Source organism: Phasianus colchicus, chromosome 16 (genome assembly GCF_987193195.1).
Source record: "Phasianus colchicus chromosome 16, bPhaCol1.hap1.1, whole genome shotgun sequence".
Lineage (NCBI taxonomy): Eukaryota > Metazoa > Chordata > Aves > Galliformes > Phasianidae > Phasianus > Phasianus colchicus.
In genome coordinates, this window is record NC_143451.1 from 15,828,295 (window position 1) to 15,852,104 (window position 23,810).

Here is a 23,810-nt window from a genome sequence, read left to right on the forward strand (position 1 = left end):
GAGCCCCGCTGCTTTCTCTCACAGTGAGGTCGGTGTACTGACTACAAATGTGAGCCCCGGGAGTCGTTTGAGTTTGTAATACGAATTATTTATGTTTAGTTTACGCTTGTTAAACAACAGAGGCGGACTGAAACCCGGCTCGCGCTCCCGCGCACGGAGCCGTACCTCAGCGCGCTCCCGCGCACGGAGCCGTACCTCAGCGCGCTGCCGGCCGCTCGGCCTGGCGCGGGAAGGGCTCCGTAGTGCTGAGGGACTTCAGAGCCGCTGCCCGGTCGGCTGCAAAGTAAGGGAACTCCTCAGAAGCACCCCAGAATTCAGGTTGGTGAAGGACAGAAACTTGCCTCCAGCCTACGTTAAAGTCACAGAACTTTCTGGGCCTCTGGCAGGAAGCGCTGTGAGGCTCAGCGGGGTGATGGCGGGCCGCCTGCCGCCCTCCTGCCGAGCGGGACGCGCTCCCAGTCTCTGTTCCGTGTGAGGGCTGTTAAGTCCCTCTGTATTCCCCAGCACTTGGTTGTTGTCCTGCTGACCGTGAGCCAGCAGGCTGCCCGGCTGACCAACCCGGCCCAGGCGTCCCGCTGCCGGCACCGGCCGCCCGCACTCAGCGCCGCTCGGCTCTGCGCCCTCGCTGCCATGAGCGGGGCGCCACCGAGGCCTGGAGCGTCCGGAGAGGACGCGGGCTGCGAGGCTCTGGGGGGGCTCGTTAAATCTGTAGGAGATGAGGCACTGCCTACAAGCGCCTGAAAGGAGGCCGTGCTGAGGTCGGGTGGCCTCTGCTCGCGGTAACAGCGGTAGGACGAGCTCTGGCTGCAAGCCGTGCCGGGACGCTCGGGTTGGCCGTTCGGATCCGTTTCCTCTGGCGCCGTGGTGCTGAGGGATCCCGGCGGTCCCTTCCAGCCTTACTGGTTCTTCTGATAAAGCGCCCTTATCAGGTTCCTTGAGTCAGCTGCCTGATGCAATCCCGTAAATATTGGCTGTTTTGCTTCAATGTTCGCATGTAGGTAGTTGCCTTTTTTCCCCGTAATGTGGGTAAGTGTGGAAAGTGAAAGTGTTGTTTCTGCATTGAACATTAAAAAAGGGCAACTGATCTAAAGAATTAAGCTATAACATATCCTTAGAAATAGCTGATGTGGAAAGGAAGAATACCATATACATATTAGTAACATATTTTAGAAACAGTTACCGAATTACCTAACGAATTCTTTCTCACAAAGCTGCAATAGATTTTAAATGTTCTAAACAATGTGGGTATAGTATTCTGAAGTAGGAAACGTACTGTAAGGTTGTTCATTAGACCAGCAGAAGTGAAGTACATTGAACAAACTTTCAAGGAGTCAGGCAGAACTGCCCCACTCTGTGGGAACGTCAGGATGCCGTAGGCAGGCTCCAAGATACTCGCCTCTATCCTCCTTCCAAGATTATCTCTGTGCAAGGACAGACGGATGACCAGAACAATGACCCAGTGTAAAAGGGGCACAAATGTTAGGGGGGTAATTAAACAATTAAGAGGCTATGTTTATGTTTATGTTGTAAAACAGACATCCAAAAGTTACGACCAAATGTTTGTTAAGAAAGCAATTGTTAGAAGGCAATTAACCAATTAACATATTTGTGTTTGGGTGGTAAGGATTTGTGTTTACTTGGTATTTGTATGATTAGTGAGGCGTTGGGAAAGAGTGTGAACCTGCAGTACTCAGCAGTCGGGCAGTAGGGGATAAAAGATGGAACACTGTTTTCTCTGCGCTCTCCTGCTTGCAGGAGGCCCGCTATTGCAATTGCGAATAAAATTTGCTTTATCAGAGAAACCGTCCTAGAAAATTATTTTGATATTTCCAACATAAGGAAAAACGGAGCGCCCAGCCTCTAACATGTTCCTCTGCTCCTTATGGGTTGGGTGAACATTGCTAATGGCCATGCACTCTACCATGTGTTAGTTTAAAATCTGCCACTTGGTTTTAATTTAATGTAGGAAAATTTCAAATTATTTTATAAATCATTTTCTTTGTAACATGCAGTACAAGTACTTTGCAAAGCATAAAAATATCTAAAATGGGGATCAGCTGGTAGAAATAACAAAAATATTGAAAGTATTTTTTAGTTTTCTCATACGCTTACATTATTTCTGAATTTTTATGCAGATACCCGAGCAATTTTGAGTTTGTAAACTGGATCACATTGTCAGTTACTGTGCTAAGTACCACCCATTGGTTCTTGTTTTTAGTTGGCTGCTAATAAGCATTCAGAGCTCACTTAGGGACAGTATCAGAAAAATAGTATTTTTCTTGTATGGCATTTCGTTCTTGTGGCTTCCACGACTCAAATCAGGAGCTGGACCTATTTCTCGTGGGTCTCTTCTGTCTTAGGATATTCCATGATTTTACTGCCCAAACCAAACGCTTACACAATAACGTGACAGTTATCATTAACATTCATCACTGTTTTTTTAATGTTTTATGAAAGGGTGCTTCTTTGAGGAATTACAGTATTCTCTAGAGAAGTCTATGTAATTTAGGAACCAGCCATATCCTTGACCTGCTACTGCCTACCTGTATTAGAAACAATGTTTTCTAAGCAGTAAAATAAATAAATAAATAAATATATATATATAAAATAATGCAAGCATTTCATTACATTTCATTAGCTGGGTTATTTCTGTCTGTTATCTACCTATCTATCTATCTATATTTACTTTGACTAAATACAGTGAGATTTATTTTTTTCTACTAATATATTTATTAACCAGTAGAGGGCTGTCATTTGTCAGGGTTATCTTAGAAGAGCAGAAATTAGACCTAAACTCTTACATTTCATTTCTATGTCTTTTTCTGTGTGTGTGTTAAACACTGAAGTAATATTAAGAAAAAAAAATCCTAAGTACACAAGAAAGAAGTACAGGAACAGGATTACACATGGTAAGAATTAGAAGTGATGTATAATTTTCAAGTTGGGAAGAACAGGTCAGAAGAAACATACTGAGAGGAATGCTTGCTAATATAGCTCTGTATTTACCAATGAGGACTTATATTTATTTTTAAAAAATTGGAACTCGTTTATATATATGCGATGAACATTATGAGTAACTGTCAGAGGTTAATTCCACATCAAATGACAAAAACATACAAAGTGTAAGCTACTTTCAAGCCAATGAATCACATGAGATTGGCAGAGTCTGTTACTCCCAAGAATGCCATTTACTTACACATTTACAAAATGCATTAACTCACCAATTTTATTCATCACGTTGATGCTATGCGAGAGGCAGATTAATTGTACAGTGGTGCCAGAGAACAAATAATCAGAAGTAGGCTTATTGCTTGTTTTGGTTGTTATGAATATAATGAAAAAATGAAGACAAACTGACATAAGATATGCTTTTTGGCAGTCAGTTGTTTTTTAAAATTCTAATTTTGTCAACTTATTAATCGTTACTAAAGAAGAGAAAGACAGAAGAAGCCATAAGTAAGTTATTAATCTATTTGTGTGTGTAGTGACAACACTCTGGTCTGAGAACTAGTAACAGTTCTTGTGCAATGTATTAATAAACTTTTGTTACTTATAATGTCCAGAGTTGAGGAAGACTCCTTGTGAGAAGAAAACCAATATTTAGGTAAATTCTCAAACGTGTGATTATGTCTTCCATCCTGTCATTGTGTTTAAGAATAGCTCAGTATCTTCAGCTGTGAAAATGTGCTGAGACTGCCCGCACTGCGGATTGCTCAGTGCGCCTGGCCTTACCCCTTGTGCGGGCAGCGGCCTGACCAACAGCATCAGCTTGGTGAGAGAAACCTGCCCCACCTGTGGGGTGTTGGAAGCCTCAGTTCTGCCATCCGCTTAATAAGACAAGGGCAGATTTCACAGAAATTGCCCACGTATTCTTGCATTTCTCAATTTCCCACAGAGCTAACTTCATCATAAGTAAAATGGACTATATTTATTGATCTCAAATCCTGTGTGTGTTTTGAGGTGTTTTCTCTAGTTAAGTTTACCAGTCAGTCCTTGAACTCATTAACTGATGAACATTGAGAGATTAATATTTGTGTCACATTATTAATGTTGGCATTTTTGTTCCTTTCCGAACTTTTATACAAGTAGCAAGCTGTTGAAGCTTACAATTAAAGTACAAGTTTTTTGAAGCAAAAGTGCCTGAATTAATGCACAGGTTTACTGCCCAGTTTCCCAATTTATACATACAGACTTAAATACATAGGAATTTCCTTTCTGAGAAAAACAGCAGCAAAAATAGAAATTCTGATATGTATCTGTTAGTATAAAATAGCATTCAAAATCGAAAGAAGTGTTTCATGTTTGGGAGATTAGAAGTTGTCTTATAGGCACATTGGTTCGTGTTCTTGGAACACTTAGTTCTCAGGTGGGCACCTTTTGTGATCGATTGCAATAGATTTTTCTCCAGCAGTCTGCATACAGAACACTCTTTACAGATGAAAAAATATTTCTCCTATAAAGAAAAATCTAATTATTCTTTTCCAATGAAGCTATTGTGAAAGTTAATCATGACATGGTTTTGCTGAGTTAAAAATGAGCTCTGATTAAAGATTTGATCTGGCTGTGGGCTGATGGATAGGGAATATTAGTAAGGGTAAGTTAAGTTCTCATCCTGGATTACCTTTGCGCAGACTGCGAGACCCCGGATTTAGCGACTGCATCACGTTGATTCCCCTCCTAGCTGTAAGTGCCCCACGAGAACAGCAGTTATGTTTCTTCACTTTGTCTTAAGTGAACTCAGAATTAAACTTCAGCTGTTAATGATTTCCACAGTATTTTTTTATCCACAGTTGCAAAGCTAAATTGAAAAGCATAATGGTGTGTATAGTTTGAAATAAGTACCCTGAACAATCTTGATTTAGACTGTTTTCTTCACATATGCATCTTAGAGAAGTAGCATATGTGATGACTGTGTAAAACATTCCACTTCAATAGTTTATAGGTGTTAGAGTCATGAAATAAGTTGAGATTTCTTTATTGTAGCAATATATAACAGTGACAGATTAAGTACATTAATGCACTGCGTATATTCAACGCTATCATGTATTTCTAAGGGACATGATTATATGCACTCAGAAGCCTTAAGCTGTTCAGTTGATAGCAGTATGTCTACAACTTAACTACTTTGGCCTTAACAAAAGAAGGAACTAATGATTCAGCTGTTCACCTTTAGAACACAGTGCTTTGCTAGAGCCCTGCCAGTGAAGCAGTCAGTCCTTGGATAGATATTCTCCAAGATGAATGACGTATCCATGTTAAGGTTAGAAATCAGGAGTTTGGAATATGTTGTTGAATGGGTTAAAACCATGGCAGAGCTTTCGTTTTAACACAGAGATGAAATCTGGTGGTTGTGGCTGTTCTGCTATGTTTGATAGAAGAACTGAATGTTCAGTTCAAAGATGCGCATCTTCTTCCTGAGTTCTTTAGTACAGCAGAACTACCAGGTCACATTCATTTAGATCACTTTTCTAGGAAAAGAGATTTTTTTTCCAAACAAAGGAAAAGGCACATCTCTGCTTCCACTCTGCCAAGTACAGCTGGCCTTGTAACTAATTTAAATGGCCATCTGCATAGCTGACCTATTGTAGTGAGGGAAAAAGGATGGTTAATTGCTTATAAGGAAGAAAAATATAGTGTCCAATTGGAAGCATAAGGTATAAATGCTGTGCAGTACGATGTCACTATTTCCTTGGAACATTTTTATTTTGGGCAGTTTAAAGTGAGAAATAGTGCTACCTCCTGTCAGCATCATATTGCAAGGGAAAGAGTTTGGAGATTTCAGTACTGCCTCTCCTCTCTAGTTCAGTAATTATTGGCTTTTATATCCTACTTTGAATGAATGGTATTTCTGAGAAATATGTCTAGAAAACTAACTTTCTTTTGTAGTTCTTAGTGCCTGGAACATCTCCTGAGCATCAATAAACTCGAACGCGTTTCCTGGGATTTGTTGTGCAGTACAGAATCAAAATTGGAATCTACATCTTTGCTTTCATTTCAAATCAATATATCTTTCATGCTCCTTACTTTCAATAAATCTGTCCAAAAAGTTAGATATGTATCCAATTACCTCTCGGATTTCTTAGTTGTATAGTATTATGAATGTGTGATCTGTTTTATTTTTAATGATGTTTTATATTCAATTTGAAGTAGAGAAGTTTAGTGGGAGTGCTAAGTTATGGCCTGACAAAGTGATGGAGCACCTGATGGGAAGGCAGGGCCAGCCCAGCTCAGGTGCATGCAATGCAGTGCACTGAGTGATGGAAGGATAGAACCAGGATCCACCCCTTCTCAGCCCTCATTTAAGGGCTAGCAGTGGAAGTGAGGGGATCTCACTTGAAATTCCTGCATGCCTGAGGCCTTCTAAAAGTACGCAAGTTTTGTCCTTTATTTCTGTGCCCACAGCATTAGAGCAGATCCTCATTTGCTGCAGCCTAGGACCTTGCTGCTCTGCTGTCAGTTGCTGTGCTTTCCATCATGTTACAAGAGGAGACGTTTTTTTTAGTGCCTGTAGAAAATCTCTAATTACAAAGCAGCAGCAATCAGTTTGCAGTTAGGACTGAAGCTGGCTCCTTATTTAGACTAGAATAATAATATAATGCCTTTCCTGAGCTCCAAGAGTCCTTTGAGTCACTTTCAAACTTCATGTGCTTTATTTTATACTGATGTATGCTTTCCTGGGGAGGTTGTAGGTTAGTCAGATAAGATGTCTTATGTAGCAGTGCTCAAAGACCTCATCTGACTTTTAATCTTTTCTTGAAAATGTAACACACTGTTTGTTTCACTATTTTCCTGCTAGGAAAACAAGTACATTGCTGTACAGATGTAATCTTTGTATGTTAATGAAGAATTGCATTAAATCACAAACCTTATGGTATTTAAGACTTAAACCATACCTAGACAGAAAAGTGAGCAGTATTCTAAATATAAGTCCACAAAAGTAAAGGTAATATTAAAGGGGTGTGGATTAAAGGAATGTTTATGAAAGTACAGTTTAAAACAGAAACTGAAGTGTGACATGGGAGAGGCAGAACTACAGAGCTCTGGTCACAGAGCCTGAGCATATCTGAGGTGGCCTCTGGAGGAAGAGAAGAACCCTGGTTTTTTTTTCTGTTTTTTTGGTTTTTTTCAGACCCAGAAACAGGATGGAAGATGAAATAGAAAACTGACCCCAGTACTGGTGCAAGAACAAACTAATTGTCTTTCTTTTTTAAAAAACTTGAATGGAGGCATACGTTTCTTGCTTTTTTTTTTTTTTTTTTTTTTTTGAGGGAGAGAGGCTTCAATATAGATAGCTGTAGCTGGGTGTGAGACAGAAATGCGTTCTATGCAGAAAGATACCTGCTTCTAGAAATCTTGTGATATGATTCGTGCTTTCAGATTTTCTGTTGCTGCCTCCTGCTCTTCAGCTCTCTGTTTTTGTGTGTTCCCCTCTGTCATCCCAGGAAATCATGCTCTCTTCCCAGTCTGCCTCTCTGGCGTATTTCCTGTGATTGCTTCAGCAACCCCATATGTAGAAGCCTTGCTGAATTCTGCAAAGTGAAGTCAACATCTGTGCTATACTGATGTTACAATTCTTGTGTTTGATAATCAAACTTTTAACTTTAAAACCAAACATTATCTTGGTAGACGAGCGTGTTTAATGGTAGCTTGCTTTGTGTTTGGGCATTTTTTGCTCTGAAAGTGCAGGCAGTGGCTTGGTGGTGTGACAAATGTGGCTTTACATCTGACAATTGCTGTTAAAACATGTTATGATCATATGGTGCAATTATCTGCAAGGTTAGCAGTCTGTCACTTTGCATATGTGGTGGGAAAAGTGCGTTAAAAGTACAAAAACAAACAAAAAAAGTGGATGAATACAAAACCAATGAGTTATATGAGAGTGGTTATTGTTTGCCTTCCAGTCATCAGGATAGCACCAGTGTAACACTTGCACTGTGCTTTGCTCAACAAATGTGCTGCTTTGCTCATGCCTGGCTGGGCTTCTCACTGCCAGCAGTGCAGATAGCAGGTGCTTCCTGACCTTGGTGTGTGGGGTGATGTTTGGTTGCTGTGGTTTAGAAGACTCTCGTAAACAGAAGGTAGAAAATTCAAAACGAAGTAGTTAGCTGATAAAGTACCTACGATGGATACAAGTTAACTGGAGGTGTAATTTTGCTCCTCCTACAATGACCTGATTTCTCTAAAATCAAATATCTGTTAAGCAAATTCGTTTATACTCCCATGGGTCTAAAATAGAGCTGTGAGTCTACAATAAATGAGAATGTACCATATAGCCAATTAAAAAAGAAATCCTAATTGCACAAATATGGATGGGCAGAATTGGCAGATAGTCACCAACTTATGGCTTTTTAAAAAAGGAATTTATACAAACAACTTTGCAGCTCATTAGTGTAAACCTTCAATAAATCCAGGTGTTTGTTGCCTTTTGCTTAATGAGACTCTAAGAGGATGTACCTGAAAAAAGAAAAGTGAATGGTGTTTGATACGCAGTGTACTTCTGCAATGATATTTGGGATGATGTTCATTATGAAAATTACATGCCTTAAAGGGAAACACTAGTTCATCAGAAGTTTGGAACAGTGGATATATATGTACTGCTTTCACTGTTTTTATTTAAGAACTCTGTATCAAAAGTGCAACTCAGAAAGGTGTCAAGTGACAGGAGCGGTTGTGATCAGCAGATAGACTGCTGCAAGGAAACATGGAGGAGATTCTGAACTACTTATGAATACCCTTCTGTGGTAGAAATACACTAAAGTAAATTGAGAACACTTCAAATGAAGGAAATGAGACCTCAGAATGGGTCATCACAAAACTGCCAAGGAGGCTCAACTGCAATCTGTGTGTGTTTATTGTTGTCTTATTGTTGCTTAGTAAACCGTGTTAAAGTAACTGAGTCTCTGTTATGTGTAGGGTTGGTTGGTTGTTTTTAGCCTGAATTTAGTTTTATTTAATTGAAGGACTTATTACTTGTTTTTTGATAAAACGGTAGCCATGCTAGGGAGAGAGGGGAGAAGAGTAAGAAAGAGAAGATAAAGCTAAAATTCACTGAATGCTACTGCTTTGAATGTGGCATTGTGTGCTGGGCAGGGCTCTAATTTTAAAATACTTTCAAAGAGATCTGGAAAACATGCTTCATCTACCTTTTTAGTCTTTGAAACATTACTTCATGAGCCCACTTGCAAAAGTTCATAATCCTATAGAAGGGATATATTATGAAGTTTTTAAAAACTCTTAAATGTTGATTGAAGTACTTTAGGATCCAAAGAATCATATTAATATGTGTACATAATAAAACAAGAGCCTTTATATTAAAACTGGTTACCTGCCATGGCTTCTGGGCATTTGGCTTTTGAATTCTCCCAGTCTTCAGTCTAATGTTTGATATCTCTTGCAGCCAAAGCTCCTGGTGAGGTTATAAGGGAATTCAGGATGGCAGTTTCAGTGCCTTATCCGAGCACGTGTATTGGAAAAGGACTAGAGAAATGATGACAGCAGATTCAGGTATGTTTTTACTATACATACAGGTTTGTTGTTTTTTTTTTTTTTCTAAACTAGAATGACCTTCCTTATTAATATTTAATCATATATATTTGTTTCATGCTAAAACAGGAAATACTGAATTATTTCTAATGCTGTGTTTTGAAATAATTTGATTATAATTTGATTGATTTAATTTTAATGGCATGCACTGAAATATTGAGCATTCATAGGGTTACAACTGATTAAACGTGCCAGAATAATAGCAGTAACCACTGCATAATTGCTTTCTAAACACTGTAGGAAAACTCTGCATTGCATACAAAGTATTTTTGTAAGAGTTGTAATACTTAGTTGTAATGTTGTTGATTTCTCTTGTAATATTGCTTTAATACTTTCTTAGTATTTATCCTAATTAACATAATAGTTAATCACTCACTTTTGAGGAATGAAATAATTGTAGCACTGTTGAATAAATTACTTTATCTTTTCTCTTAGCACTTTCTTGGAATTACTCGAAGTACTTGGGCTTTTCAACTATGAATTCCACAATATAGTTTCTTTTAGAGCATGGGAATGCATTTTTCATATCTATAGATTACTATTTCAACCTGGCTATTCTTGGTAGTAACACAAGTTCTTTAGGGTCAGATGTAAAGTAGATTGATATACTCAATCCAATTTCTCTTGAAAAGGTGTCCAGATCACAGAAAAGCCTGCCATGATTGACACTAATTGGCAGCCCTGCTGGCAGATTCTGGAATGCGATTTGAAGACTGATTGGATAAAGAGGATGAAGTAATGTGTTCAACTAGGTTCAGAAGTAGCCCTTATCTGTCAGCAGTGACGGATGCTGGTGGGGTGGGGTATGAACCTTGGCAAATCCTTTCCTTTAGTTCCTTTTCTTCATTCTTTCTGTTGATTTTGGTTTCTGGTGTTTCAGAGTAATAATTCTTAGAGAAACAAAAACCACTACAAAATTGAGTAAGAAGTCAAGTTGATACTCATGAAATTTCATACAATAAGAAAATGTTAGTGGAAGAGATGAGGTGTTTTTCCTGTCAATCATACCTAGAGAGTGACTGTTTTGACTTCTACCAGATCGGAGGAATGCCAAAATGTTTCAGTATGGAGGGTGAGTTTGGCGAGGTGTGGTGATGATGACCCATCCTCAGTAGGGGCTTTGTGGGAAACAAATCAAGATGTCCTTCTGTTTTGTTTTGTGGGTTTTTTTTTTGTTTGTTTTGTGGTTTTTTTTGTTTTTTTTTTTTTTTTTGTGTGTGTGTGTGTGTGTGTGTGTGGTTTTTTTTTGTTGTTTTCTGGAGGTCTTGGCAAGTTGCTAGAAATACAGACTTGGTAATTTTTAGAAGACTTCTTCACTATTGCATTTCTTTGCCTATTTGTGTAGATTCAGACTACTTTGGATTGCTTTAGTCCAAAATGGTACTTTAATAAGCAGTTGGTTTGGTTATCACAGGTTTGTATTTGAAACAGCTTTTTTGTGCCTGCGTTTTTGTATGCATATGTCAAAATGTTTGCTTTGTTGTGGGGATACAAAATGTGACTGAAAAACAATCCATTCTGTTCAAATGGAGCTTATTACAAACTTCTGAATTGGATTGTGGATGCTTTTCTTACAGATCTGGTATATCTGATCATCAGCAAAAGTTCCTGTCTACAATTCCTTCTTCTCTTAGGACTTCTGGCTCTCAGACTGGAAATTAATTTAAAACAAATTAAAGAAAGATGAAAATGCTTGTGATCATTTATCCTTTTAATTAAATTAGAAGACTTGAGGGAATGTTTGTGGTCATTTGTGACCACTTATGCATTTCAATTGTAAATTAATGGGAAATACGTTCCCAGAGTCATCTGCAGCTAGTCCCATGAGTCATATTACTCACTGTTTTTTCAGAGAGCATCAGTGAATGTGGGCGGGGATAATCTGATGGAGAAATGCTATGTTAGACTGCAACTTAGGAAAAATAAATTCTTCTCCAAATACAATGCATTTTTCCATATGTCCTAATAAGCTGCAAAGGCTCTACAATGAGTTATGTGCCGCAAACCAAGGAACTTTTTCATGATGAATCTCAGTTTGTAGACCTCTGATAAATCTATTCTAAAATACCTTGCTTATGAATGTTACACAGGAAAAAATGAAAAAAAAAGTAGAACACTGTGTATAATCACTATACAAGTGCCTTATGATTTTTCATTTCCACCTTGATCAACCCTTATGTAGCAATTATTTTCAGTCCTAAAACTACAGACAAGCTATGAACTTATGTTCGAGACTTGTTGATATTAAGTAGAGAATTTTACAACATTTGGGTTCTGTTAAAACTGTTTCTCTGCTGTTCCTTAAAAATATGATAGTGGTGACCAGGTCGCTGTATGTATGAAACAGTGAACAAAATAGGAAAGCAAAGCCTGGTAAATAATTGTCCTAAATGTGGTCTATGAAGGAAATGAGTGTGTATGGCAGAGTAAATATTTGAGTATTTTTTGTTTTGTTTGAAGCTTACTTTTCTATTAGTTCCCATGAAATACTTCCTCAATGACAAAAGAGTAGAGTGATACAACTGAGGGTAAATAATCACCCCTGTGAAGAGAAGCCCTTACTGTTCAAAAATGTTGGAATTCCTAGGTTTCTTTCTCAGTCTAAAACTCTTAGTTTGCATTAACTACATTATCTTAAATTAGGTATTTTCCTTCCATAGTAAGTGGTACGATAATTGTCAGAGAAGTGGGATAAGAAGGATAGCTATAAACTTGACTTTTTTGAGGGCTTTAAAGGTCTCTCTCCCTGCAACACAAATCTTTTCAAGGAAGGGTGAAGGAAGACCTTTTGTGTTTCTAAGCACAGTCTGTAATATAATTCCATTTGTGGAGCATGTATGGTAACATGGTTACTTTGGATGTACTGTCCCTCCCCAGAAGGACAATGGGAGGACAGCAAAGGGGCAGGATTGGTGCCACAGCTGTCTCCAGAATCTTTAACCATGTCTGTAGAGACATTTTTCTTGATCTTGTTTGTCTAAGGTGAGAGTTATGACTTGGGTTACTTTATTGACATTGATATTTGAATTCTGTGTTGATTTACATGAATTGAGACACATTTTGCTTCCTTGCACTTTCTTTCTACCTAAATTGGATTATAAATGCTTCCTGCTGAGTATTACAAGTAGCCTAAAAGTAGTGGTAATCTATGGGTATGCTCGGAGAGGATACTTCTGCAAAGGGTTTGACCCTTCATAGAATACAGGGAGGACATAAAGGAAATTAAGTTGCACCTAATTTTATGAAGATGAGCTGCTGAAGTATGAACCTGTTTGGGAAAATCTTACAGGCAGATAAAATTAAGTGTAAGTATAAATGAAGATGTTAGGCAGATTGCTCCTGTTCTTGATGAAATTGTATAGTTTACTCATTAAATGAAAAATATCTACATTGGGGAAAAAAACCTTGTAGATAAACATATCTAAAACTAAAGCAATAATAAAGACAGAAGTCATCTGTAGGACTTGAACAAAGGGAGTCCTATTTTCCACAAGATGGAGCTGTGTGATTTCTGCTTTTGGAGGTACGTCAGTTGCCTCTGTTAGTAAATGACTCTTCGATTCCTATAACAAGGACAGAAGAATCACAGTGATCTATTATTGCTTTCTTACTCTGATGGTAATAAACTGCTGCAATTTAACTCAGGATGGTTGTTTGGGAGCTAAAAATATTGAATTTAACATAAAAGCCTCTGGATCTAGGAGAGAAACTATTTTAGGAAAAGAAATCCATTACCTTTCTCTATAAAGAGCACAGTAATTTGCCTGGTGTGCAGTGTCCTGTCAGTTATCCTTTATTTACTCTGATGACTGCAATGCAGATTTCTTTGGAATTATTTCTTATCTTTTATGCTCTGTAACATCTGCAAGAGGGAGGGGTATGATTGCCTGAATGATAATTCAAGCAAAATATTCTCAGTAGTGGTGATGGACCTTCAGTTCTGGAGTGTTTATTAATCTGAGCAGATGTAAATGTAGTAATTCATCAACAGAAAGGAACCGTGTCTTTGAGAACAGTATCTGAAAAAGATCAAGGAGCCATAGTAGAAAAATAACCGAAAGTGAGTGCCTGAAGTGACAGGATTGAGAGTCAATTGTTTTCTTGGCTGAGATGGTTGCCCAAACAAAGCCTGGAAAGGCGAGAGTATTTCCAGAATATACCAAGAATCTCTTATTTAAAGGTTCACTTACTGAGGTGCTAATAATCTGGGATATGTCCCTAACAACCCAGGTGTCAACTGTACAATTACTGATAGAACTGACGTAGACATAGCTAAAAAGCACATGGTTGTGCAAGAAGATTCAAGAGCACTGTAATGCTGGCCTACTTGAATTAACTAGCAACTTGTTTGCAACATTGTCAAATCATGCTGCATCTGACATTCTCTGATCTTTTCTTGTGTTTTGTAATGCTTTGGATTATAGCGCATGATTATTTATCAACACTTTGCAAACTCTTAAAAAAAAAAAAAAGATAAAAAAGATCTGATTACAGTTAATAAATGTAAGCCTGGTTCCCAATTCAATTACGTCCACTCAAGCTACAGTTCCTTTCATTTCCGTCTCATTGCTAAAACCCAGCTTCTCCACTGATTCCTCAATGTATATCCAGCCCACTCCTCCATTTCCTTGCTGGTGAGAAGCAGAAGACTTGTGGTTGCTTCTGAGTTACGTGCAAGTGGATTGTGTGGCTGATACTTACGCACTGATCAGCTTGTTGGTATCTAAGCATTACAGATAATTGCTGAGCTTACACAGCAATATTTTCCTCACTGAGAAGGCTCATGTCAGTCTTTTTTTCCTACTCATCTGTCAGTTCTCATGGAAACTTGGAACTTGGTATCTTTGAGACCAGGTCCTTTTGTCAAATTTGATCAAAATTAGCCAATTCATTCAAAAGTTATGAAAGAAGGGGTGAGAACTGACAGGCTGGCAGTACATCTGTGTAATTTGTTTCCTTGTGTAGCTGGCATGGAAAAAAGTTTTCTAGTTTTCCAAGTAGGCAATCAGAATTCAGAAACCTGCATTTAATTGAAGCTCTCAGAAATTCATGTGAGTAACTTAATGTGCAGAACTTACTACGTTGCAAGTCACAGTGTGGAGAGTTGTCATTTTGGGTTTATGTGCTTACATTTGAGTTCTTGGAGAAGGATGATCTGATATCTGATGACATTCACTACTGGAGAACCTTCTGAAGGTTAAAACCCAGGTTGTAAAGCAGACTCTCTTTAGTGGCTTATCCAGCCACTTTTGGAAAAAATTAAAATTCCAGCAATGGCAACAGTGGAGTGTTGATTGTCCACAAACTTTTTTCCTGAGACAAATATCTTAGGGTAAGAGAAAAGTTGAAGGAGATAGCCAGTGGCAGCAGATGACAGCTATGTTTTTACATCTTCTGAAGCTGTAATATGCTTTTTGATATAATGAACTGACCCAGCTCGTAGCTTTAAAATATAACTAAAGAAAGCAAATGCTTTTATGAACGTTGTTAGGTGGGGTAGGAAGATGGTGTAGGCACTGAATTGGCGGTCTATGGGTGAAACCTCTGTTGTAGAGTAAGACATTACTGTATCTTATTGGGTTTGTCTTTTCTTTGATTATGCATCCCTGAATACAGGGAAAGCAGACTTCTTTAAAAGAAGTCAAATGTTGCAGGTGCTAGGTAAGATTGAAATCCCACATGCATGCATTCTTAATTGATAGGAGATGAAATGAACCACTTGGTGTTTTGTTTTCCCTGCTTAACAGCTTCTAGTTTGTAAGAACAATCTTGGTTTTGAAGAAGTTGTAAGAAAGAGTGCTGTGGTAGGAAAGAGATTTTGGCTATGTGCAGTACTCCAGCTATACAGAGAATTAGCTTCATACTCTCGCTTGAGAAAGATAGGATTATGTATATTCTGTAACAAAATTATATGAAAAGATGAAAATTCCTCTATCCACTGGTAGGAAGTGTAAGAACCTGCTTGGCTGAGACATACTTTTAAGATTTTCAGAAGAATTCAAGTCAGTAATGTGTGCTAAATTGCATCCCGTGAGGGAAAGCACAAAAAGAAAAGGGTGGGCAGTAATAGTCAAGCTTTACTTTTATGTCACCAAGAAACAACATTGTAACTGAAACACAAAAGCAAAGTGTGGAATGCATAATATGAAAAGGAGGCATGTAATAACAGAGAGAGCTTCTGAAGTAACTTAAAGCACCTTCATTTGTTTCTTTATTTGCAGGTAAGTGTGGTGCAGCCTACACACTTCAATCAAGCCAGCAGGAGACTTTAATAAGTGATAATAAAGCGTGAAAGGTTGCTATCTGAGAAGGATGGAAAGATGCATGTGCTTATTGCTAGTAATTATGTATCCACTAAGCAGAGACCAAAATAGTTGCTCTAGGTTTTGTTGCACCCTGGCGCCCAAACTTGGGAGCACCCATGAGCTTAACAGGAGCTGAGTTTGAATTCTTGATCTACTGAGCTTGAAGTTCATGGAGAAGGAGATGTCAGAAATGATAATTGGGCTAAGAAAAATATCCACACTACTACTTTGCATCTATCTTGCCAGCTATCAGGCAAGGAAGGCAGACACTGTGTTGAAACATAACAGTTTATTTAACTGGAATGAAGTAGCTATCTCATTTACCTATAAATGCATTATAAATCAATGTTTTTATCATGGGACTCAGATGCACAATTTCTTTACTTTTAGGATTTCTTGTCTGGAAAATTGAGAACTTTTTGATCAATAAAACACCAACCTCTTTTTCTTTCAATGAAATCATCTTGAGACTGTTTCAACAGCAGCAGAACTTTGGTCTGCCATTGACTATCCAGCAGGGTGACTGCATGTGCTTGTGTGGGGTTATATTTCAGCTTCTCTTTTCTATTTCAGCATGTTAATACCTCGATTATTTCTGAAAAACAAGAGGAATAAAATCATGTGAAGCAGTTATTCTGTAGTAACTCAGTGTAAAAGCAAGCCAAAATAAGATGTAATGTGCACCCAGATTCCACCTTAAAAAAAAAGTGTCTGAGTACTTTCTGCTGGGCTCCAAGTAGGCTGCCCATGGATGCCTCTGGCCACTGTGAATGAAGAGAGAAATGCCTCAAACACTCTTACTCCAAAAGTAGCATTACTTCAGAATAAATACTGTGACACAAAGGGTCAGTGATTTTTGAAGGTCACCTCTAGCAGAACTTGTAGCAAGTTTTTGTGTGAAGTGTGCATCTTGCTGTTTTATTCAGTGTGGGTTTATATTTGAAGATGCAGCATGCTTGATTGACAACATTCTGCCCAATGGGTAGAGAGGTCTGATATCTTCTCTCATCACTTATTATTAAAAGAATTTCTGGGTGGTTAATAGTTAACTATTAGAGAGAAAAGGGAGAATGGAGCAAGAAAGAAACTGGCAGTTTTAATTGTATGCATGTTGGAGCCCTGGATTCCTCTCTTTTAGAGGGAGGAATTTTGCTCAGGTCTGGCTTTTCTAGTATTGACCCCCCCCCCTCCCAGGAACGGACTTTGCAGAGTAACGGATGAAAAGCCATCCTAAGATCTCCCCACTCAAATATTCTTGTGTGTTTACCACCTGAGAACTCAAGCATTCCTGTTCTGCTGGTTGAGGCCCAGAAGATAGCTTCGCCCCTTGCACTTCCCATCCCAGCGTTGTTTTCTAGGAGTTACTCTGCTCATACACTTAATAGAAATTGTCCAGAAGCCATGTGGTATACGAAATCCATCTTCTTCCCCAAAACATAGCTGTGAAATACATTTTACCATACAATGAATACTTGATCAACTTAGTTATTGAGCCCTAATGTGCCCCAAATGATGTCTAAATACAATTGAGCTGTAATGTGATATCAGCTGGAAATGGAATGCCCTGGCTGAGTACCAGGGCTCTGTCACTGGGAATCTATGTGGCATCGTGTTAATATTGCAGGCTCATGAATTTTTCAGCTTGAGTAAATGCAAAAATCCTTCATGCTCTATGCTGTGTATATCTGGTTGGCTGGAAGAATCTGCTGCAGGGCTAGGCAGCTTTCTGTTATGATTCATAGATGTGCTTTCTCTCATGTATTCTTACAGAGTGAGTGTTGCTATATTCTCCTTTCTTTGAAATGGAATGCTCTTGTCTGCTGTTCAGAGTGCTGGAACATAGATGTTTTGAAAAGTATAATTAATTGTCATCAAATAATATATGACTTTTTGAGGGGGTGATCTCTTTCCAGCAGTTCCTGTTTGCCTGTTCACTCAACATGAATTAATTGCATCTTCTCTCCTTCCTGTCTGTATTTTATCTTGGTTTTTATGGGAAGACAAGGGCTTAGCCTCAGAGATCCAATTGAAAAATAGAAGAAATAATGGTCTGTATAGAATAGAAGGAAGTGAAAGTGAGTACTGAAAATTAAAAGTACTTTAGTTGGATACATTTTTACCAAAAGATATTTGGGTCCAGCAAAGGAGGGGGAAAAAAAAGATTTTTCAGTTGACTGTATGTCAATCTATCTTCTTCCATACCTTTTAACCTCTGGTTTTGAAAGTCAATCTGTCAAGTATCTTTGCTGGTTTTAGGTTATTTGCTAACAGAAGCACATAACTGGTTACTTCTTACTATGATCATTATTTTTCTCAGTTATAATGTCGTCTTTTTGAAAATAAAACATTTTCTTAAAAAAAAAAAAAAAAAAACAAGAAAGAGAGGGAATGTTGGTTATACCACATGATACTGGTAGTAAATATTTATGACTAAGTGTTATATAATAGCTTAATAGTATAAATGGAGCAATTAGGATTGGGTAGTAAACTGCCAAAGCAACTAGGAAACCTCACACTGGGAGCCTAAATCTACTCTTGATTCCCTGCTAATGCTGTTTTAAGGGATGAAATTGTTGTACTGTCTGCTCTGATAAAGGAGAACTCTTTATGCCATGGTAGATTATTTTTGAGAAATAAGAAGTGGATTGCATGCTGCCATTTCCCCCATCATTAGCAGGACCAGTTCCAGGAATCTAAACTGTCACTATTTTTAACAAAATTCAAGATGCTTTGGAATTCCTCTGAACTTTTTCCACTCTGCCAATGTCCCATATCTTGATGTGTACTGAGCTATTCCAGGAAAACACTGCATTGAGAAACATGAATATGTTCACTGGGAGAAAAGTTCACTTGCCAGCTTGTAGTAGGAGGGATGCATATTCAAGAAGGCAGATTGAAGCTAGCTACTGTTCTTCATAACTTTCTTTGACTTCTATTGTAGTACGCTTTCCTGAATATAATTTCACAGAAAACCCAATTTGATCATCTGGTATGATCTGGAAAATTGTTGAATTTTTGAATATTGTCTGCTTGGCTAAAAAATGTTGAGATAAGTTGTCGGTTGTACTCTAGGCAGTTGCTCTTTTTTTTTTTTTTTGTAAGTTTAATCGTTCTAAGACTATGCCTCTTGCTTGCAACAACGCATACACAAAACACTATTTGTGGATCTTCATATTGTGTTTGTTCAGTTAACAATTTTAGGACAGTTTTATTAGATGCCTGGGGCATTTAATCTCCATTCCTCTAGGTTGAAACTAGCAGGAGCTGCAGTAGACCAGGAAAATAAGTCAGACAAATCAAGAAGGTCTTGACGGACATTAATGTGAGACTGAGTTAAATTTTTAGAGCTCAATTATTAAAATATTAAATATCGTTTTGAACTTTTGCTCAGAACCTTGAGGACTTTTCATTTCCGAATAGTTCAGAAATGAGCACATTGTTTTAAGTTTGCATCAGTAAGACAAGGATTTGAAGTAGTAGACATAGAAGCCATAACAAGCAAGAGAAAGGAAGTACTGTAAAATATCAATTTACAAATACAAGAAAGGCCAGAAAGGCCAAGTTTCCCATTAAATGCTCTTGCAAACCATGCTCCTGCTAGCAATTCTCACTTAGCTTTTACTGGATTCCTCTGGCGTGGTTAATCACTCCATCTGTTAGACAGCGAGCAGTTTGTCCTTTGCTCTTTTCTGACTCTGATCTGGCTGGCTGCAGTTCACAACAGCCTCTGCACATCTTCAGATAGTTCAGAACATAAATGGTGAGTGAAGTCTTCGCTAATGAAAATGGAACTCCTACATAGGAGTATTTGCTTTATCTATCTTTTAAAAGAAAAAAATGGAGCTTGTTTGTTCATAACTTCTCATTAACTTTACAGGATCTGCATTTAGTCAGAATAACATCTTTTATCATTGGAAAAATGAGTGGAGTTTGGTTCCCCTTGCTGGAATGATTCTGTAGGTGGTGGTGCTGTGTGGAGAACGCTCCAGAGCTTACTGTCTGGAAGAAAGTACTTTCTCTTCTGCTGTAGGTAATTCACAGCACCTTAATACGGGTAACTCTGCCTCTGATCTGTGATACGCATTTTGATGGATCAGTCTTTTATATTGTGTCCCCACATAGATGCTGCAAGGGGAATTTGCACATATTTACATAATGTGAAAATATTATATAGTAAATAGTGCTCATTAGACCATGTTAATTTTTTAAAAATGTTTGAGGCATGTAAATGTTTTTCTTTGATTTTTTTTTTTTCTTCAACATTCCAAACATTTACAGGAAAAAAATTAAACCACTGAGGATTTGGATTTTCATTCAGATCCTTGCCATAGCTCTTTGTTTTAAGCTGTGATAGTAAAGACCTTCTTTCACCAACGGAAAATCCTCCTTCAAGCCTGTGGCTGTTGGAAGTGTTTTATAGTATAATTTATCTAATTACTATGCAATAACAATTTATTTGCCTTATTTTATGCAACTGGTTATCTCTTGGTCTATGAAGAGGGCCAACTGAAGTTGGTGAGCAAATGTGAGAGGAGTAGGTAGGATGGCTTGGCCAGACTGCTGTGTGCTGCTAACGGGAAGGGAGAAGAGACAGCGATCTCACCCTGACAGCGAGGTGGAGCAGAGCTGGTGAGAGGCTTTGAGCAGGAGAACTGTGCAGCTCCTAGAGGAGCGCCTGAGTGGGCACACAGAGTGGGGCTGAGTGGGTAGAATTTCCCTTGCTTATTACAGAGCATTTCTTCGCCTCTCATTTCCTTGAGCCTGGGGATATTCAAGTCCAAATTTGAATAAAACTTATTTATCTGTTGTCTTCATGCTGAAGGCCTTTTCTCTGATCATATTCAAACCACTTCTTCAAATTATTTGTGTCTGTATAAGCATTTGAAATTATACTGTCAGGAAAAAAAAAAGGTTACACAAAAGATACCTGGAAATATTTCAAGTGTATTCCCTTCTGATTCTGAAGAATACATGTGTAAGTCAGGTTCTTTTTCTTTAAACCCTATTCTGAAGCTGCACTTGTTCAAAAGTATTTTTCCTCTCTTTCCAGTTGGTGAAACTGTGTTTCTACCTTCTCCCTTAGTAAATCTTCAAGTTCTCATCCTTGAATTCTGGCACAACTCAGAAGTCATTGGTTTTGCAGTTCAGATGGGAGGGCCATTTGAGATCCTTTTTTCCCTGTGGTAACTGGGAGTATTTAGAAGCTGACAAAGAAAGAATATGAGGGCTGCTCTGAAAATGCCTCCTATTTTGTGATGTCAGCCCATGATGTCAGAGGCAGCTGTTGGTGGGATGGCAGCAGAGGCCGAACCTTCCCACCAGCGTTCCGTGACAAGTTGTTGCTGTGTGACAGATGGCAGCAGAGGGGCACTGTGACAGAATGGCGCCTGACATGGAAGTGAGGGGGGAGGGTGGAGCAAAGGGTGGAACTGGATTCCTCCATGTGGAAAAAAGGGCCCCCACTGACACTTATCAGTGCTTGTGAACATTTATGGAGACTGAACAGTGGGTGTCAGTGCAGTGAGGCTGTGAGTGGTGCATTTCAGCAGTGGTGACAATGAGAGTGGGGCACTGTTGTGGTTTTATGATTTTTGTTATCGGTATTCCACATCATAACATGCATTTACAGCCACTTGAATGTTGTAACAACCTAATGGAGACCACTGTAGATCTTGTTTATTGCTCATTAACAAAAAATGACAAAAATGTAAACTTTATGACTTATCTCGTTGTTTTGCTGGGAGCTTTTATGTATCAGTGAGCAGCAAATGCATACTATGGTTGCTTGCATTAAATGCTTATTGTCAAGCTGAAGAATGTTACCAGCCAGGATCATTTTGATTCCACACACTTCCAATTATGTTTTTTTAATCAAGAGAGGGGAGAATAGGAAACCTGAGTCTTTATAATGATTTGCATGATGTTAATAAAAAAAACCCACACATTTAAATTTTTCAAAAAATGTTCCTGCATTTTTGCCTCCCTCCCCATCTCTTTCCAAGTTTGGCAGAGGAGGCAATCTTTTTCTATTTGGTTTCTTTTGCTTATGCATAGTTTTGTCTTTTTACCTAGAATATAGTTTTCAGAACTGATACCTCTTCCCTTTTCAGCTGCACATCTGGTGACCACAGATCTTTTTTATAAAACTTCTAATGATCAGCTGTGTTCTTTCTTCTTACAATGTGTAACAACAGGATGCGGATACCAAAGACTGTTTTTGTTATCTCCAATCACTCAATAGCACCAAAGCATAACAGTGCAGTAGTGAAGTATTAAATCAGCATCACAAGAAACTGCAGGTTTTCTTTGTGTATGGGAACTGCTGAATCATGGCCTGAACCTCTGATTGATCACCTGAGGTGAGCAATGAGTCAGCCACAGGAGCACAGGTGAAGGCAATTCACCTGTGCTGCCGGAAAGGGTGGAGCCTGGCTGCACCTCTCCTACACCCATTTAAGAGCTGACTACCAGTAGGGAAGATTTCTTCTGGAGATCCCTCCTCTGGAGTTTTGCAGCGAGCCCAGGACATGGGTAAGCATTCTGTCTATTCTCTTTTTGTTGTTATAACCTGCTTAGCCAAACTCTCTTGTTTATTTCGTAATTATAATTTATATTCATTGATTATACACTTTGGTTTTTGATCAGTGCTGAAGTCTTCTGCTCATTTCGGATTGACTTTTTAGTCTTCTGCGTCTTGGTCTTAAGTTTTTTTTTTTTTTTTTGCTGTGGATATTAAAAATGAAAAAGAATTCAGATCCAATGTTCCACAGTAGGGCAAAGATTCCTTTTAGTTTTCTTTCTTCCCTAATGCTTAAACACTTTCTTCTGTAAAATGAATTTCCAACATATTGATCTGAAGATTTTTTTTACATATTGTGTTTTTCTTTACTTTGCTTGAAGGTTCTGTCTGCTCTCATGGCACATACAAATATTCTGCTGTCTGTACAACTACAGCTGAAACAGCTGTAATTACACAAAGTGCAATCATCATAGGCTGTTACATCATAGACAGTTGGGCTTTGTAGTTGTGTAGCCATGTTTTTGTGGCAGTGCTTTGTGTTCAGTGCCATTTGAGAAACGATGAGGTAACATGATAGATGTCATGGTGTTATCCCCCGAGTGTGTTTACGCCTGGAAGTAGTTAAGCTTTAGAATGCCTGGAAATGGACAAAATATAAAAATATAAAAACTAGGTGTTTACTTAGAGTGCAGAGTACTTCATGAGCGTCAGAGCCCTTTCAGGTATTTCTATTAGATTACTGAGAAGTGCTGGTTATTTCTGGATAGCTTACTCAAAATAATAAAAGAACCTAGTCTTGGAGAAAGCATGATGAAAATGGCTGTCTTCCTTTCATTGTTTCCTGTCCTGCTTTGTTTCCAAATCAAAATATCTTTAGTTCCAGATGTGTGCCTTCATCTATCTCAGTTATCTGTAGGAAGAAAACCTTTATATTTACTATTTGGTAAGATAAAATTGCTGTCAGCTTCTTTAAGGCTGATCTTTTTGAGTTTCATTGTTTGCTTGACAGTTCTGTGGCTATTGACATTGTCTGCTGCCTCCAGGTGACCTGAATCATTAATGGATGTAACTTGTTCTTTGTTTGGTTTTTCTCCTTTAAATCTTGTCCCTTGTTCTATTCTGTTCCTGTACATACGATGTCTCCAAATCAAAGTGGGCTACAAATGTTCCTGAAACAATGCTGTGAAAGTACAGTTTGAAGTATATTTTAGCTTTTTGTGCTTTGCTACTCCACTGCTGTTTTTGTTCCTTGATGTTTAATCTTTGCAGTTGTATATGTACTGAGTATTCACTGCAGACAGAATAGCAAATGCTTCCTGTTTGTATGTGCTGATCTGAGCTTGCACTGGGACTTCAGTCCGTGGTTGTGTAAGTGTGTGTTTCAGTTGTGGCTTTCAGCAGAAATAAAGGAGTGCAGGTATTCTTTCTACAGCACTTAGGGT

At 38.4% G+C, this 23,810-nt stretch overlaps 1 protein-coding gene and 1 long non-coding RNA gene across 16 annotated transcripts in view; one reads left to right on the plus strand and one right to left on the minus strand.

Moving 5' to 3' along the window:
* Positions 1-9,392: 9,392 nt before the first annotated feature.
* Positions 9,393-22,186, minus strand: LOC116237640 (uncharacterized). The gene is made up of 3 exons (XR_004168772.2): positions 20,776-22,186; positions 16,288-16,443; positions 9,393-9,477 (listed from the first exon to the last, which is right to left on the minus strand). It is a non-coding gene; the product is annotated as an uncharacterized LOC116237640 (long non-coding RNA).
* Positions 9,404-23,810, plus strand: part of LOC116237657 (uncharacterized) — a 308,029-nt gene continuing 293,622 nt past the window's right edge. For 12 of the 15 annotated variants that reach the window (XR_016471549.1, XR_016471551.1, XR_016471545.1 and 9 more), the window contains exon 1: positions 9,416-9,504. The gene's annotated coding sequence lies outside the window, so the exon portion shown is untranslated. Of the gene's footprint in view, positions 9,505-23,810 lie in introns of all 15 variants that reach the window. The other 3 variants (XR_016471546.1, XR_016471555.1, XR_016471550.1) reach the window with 2 other exon arrangements.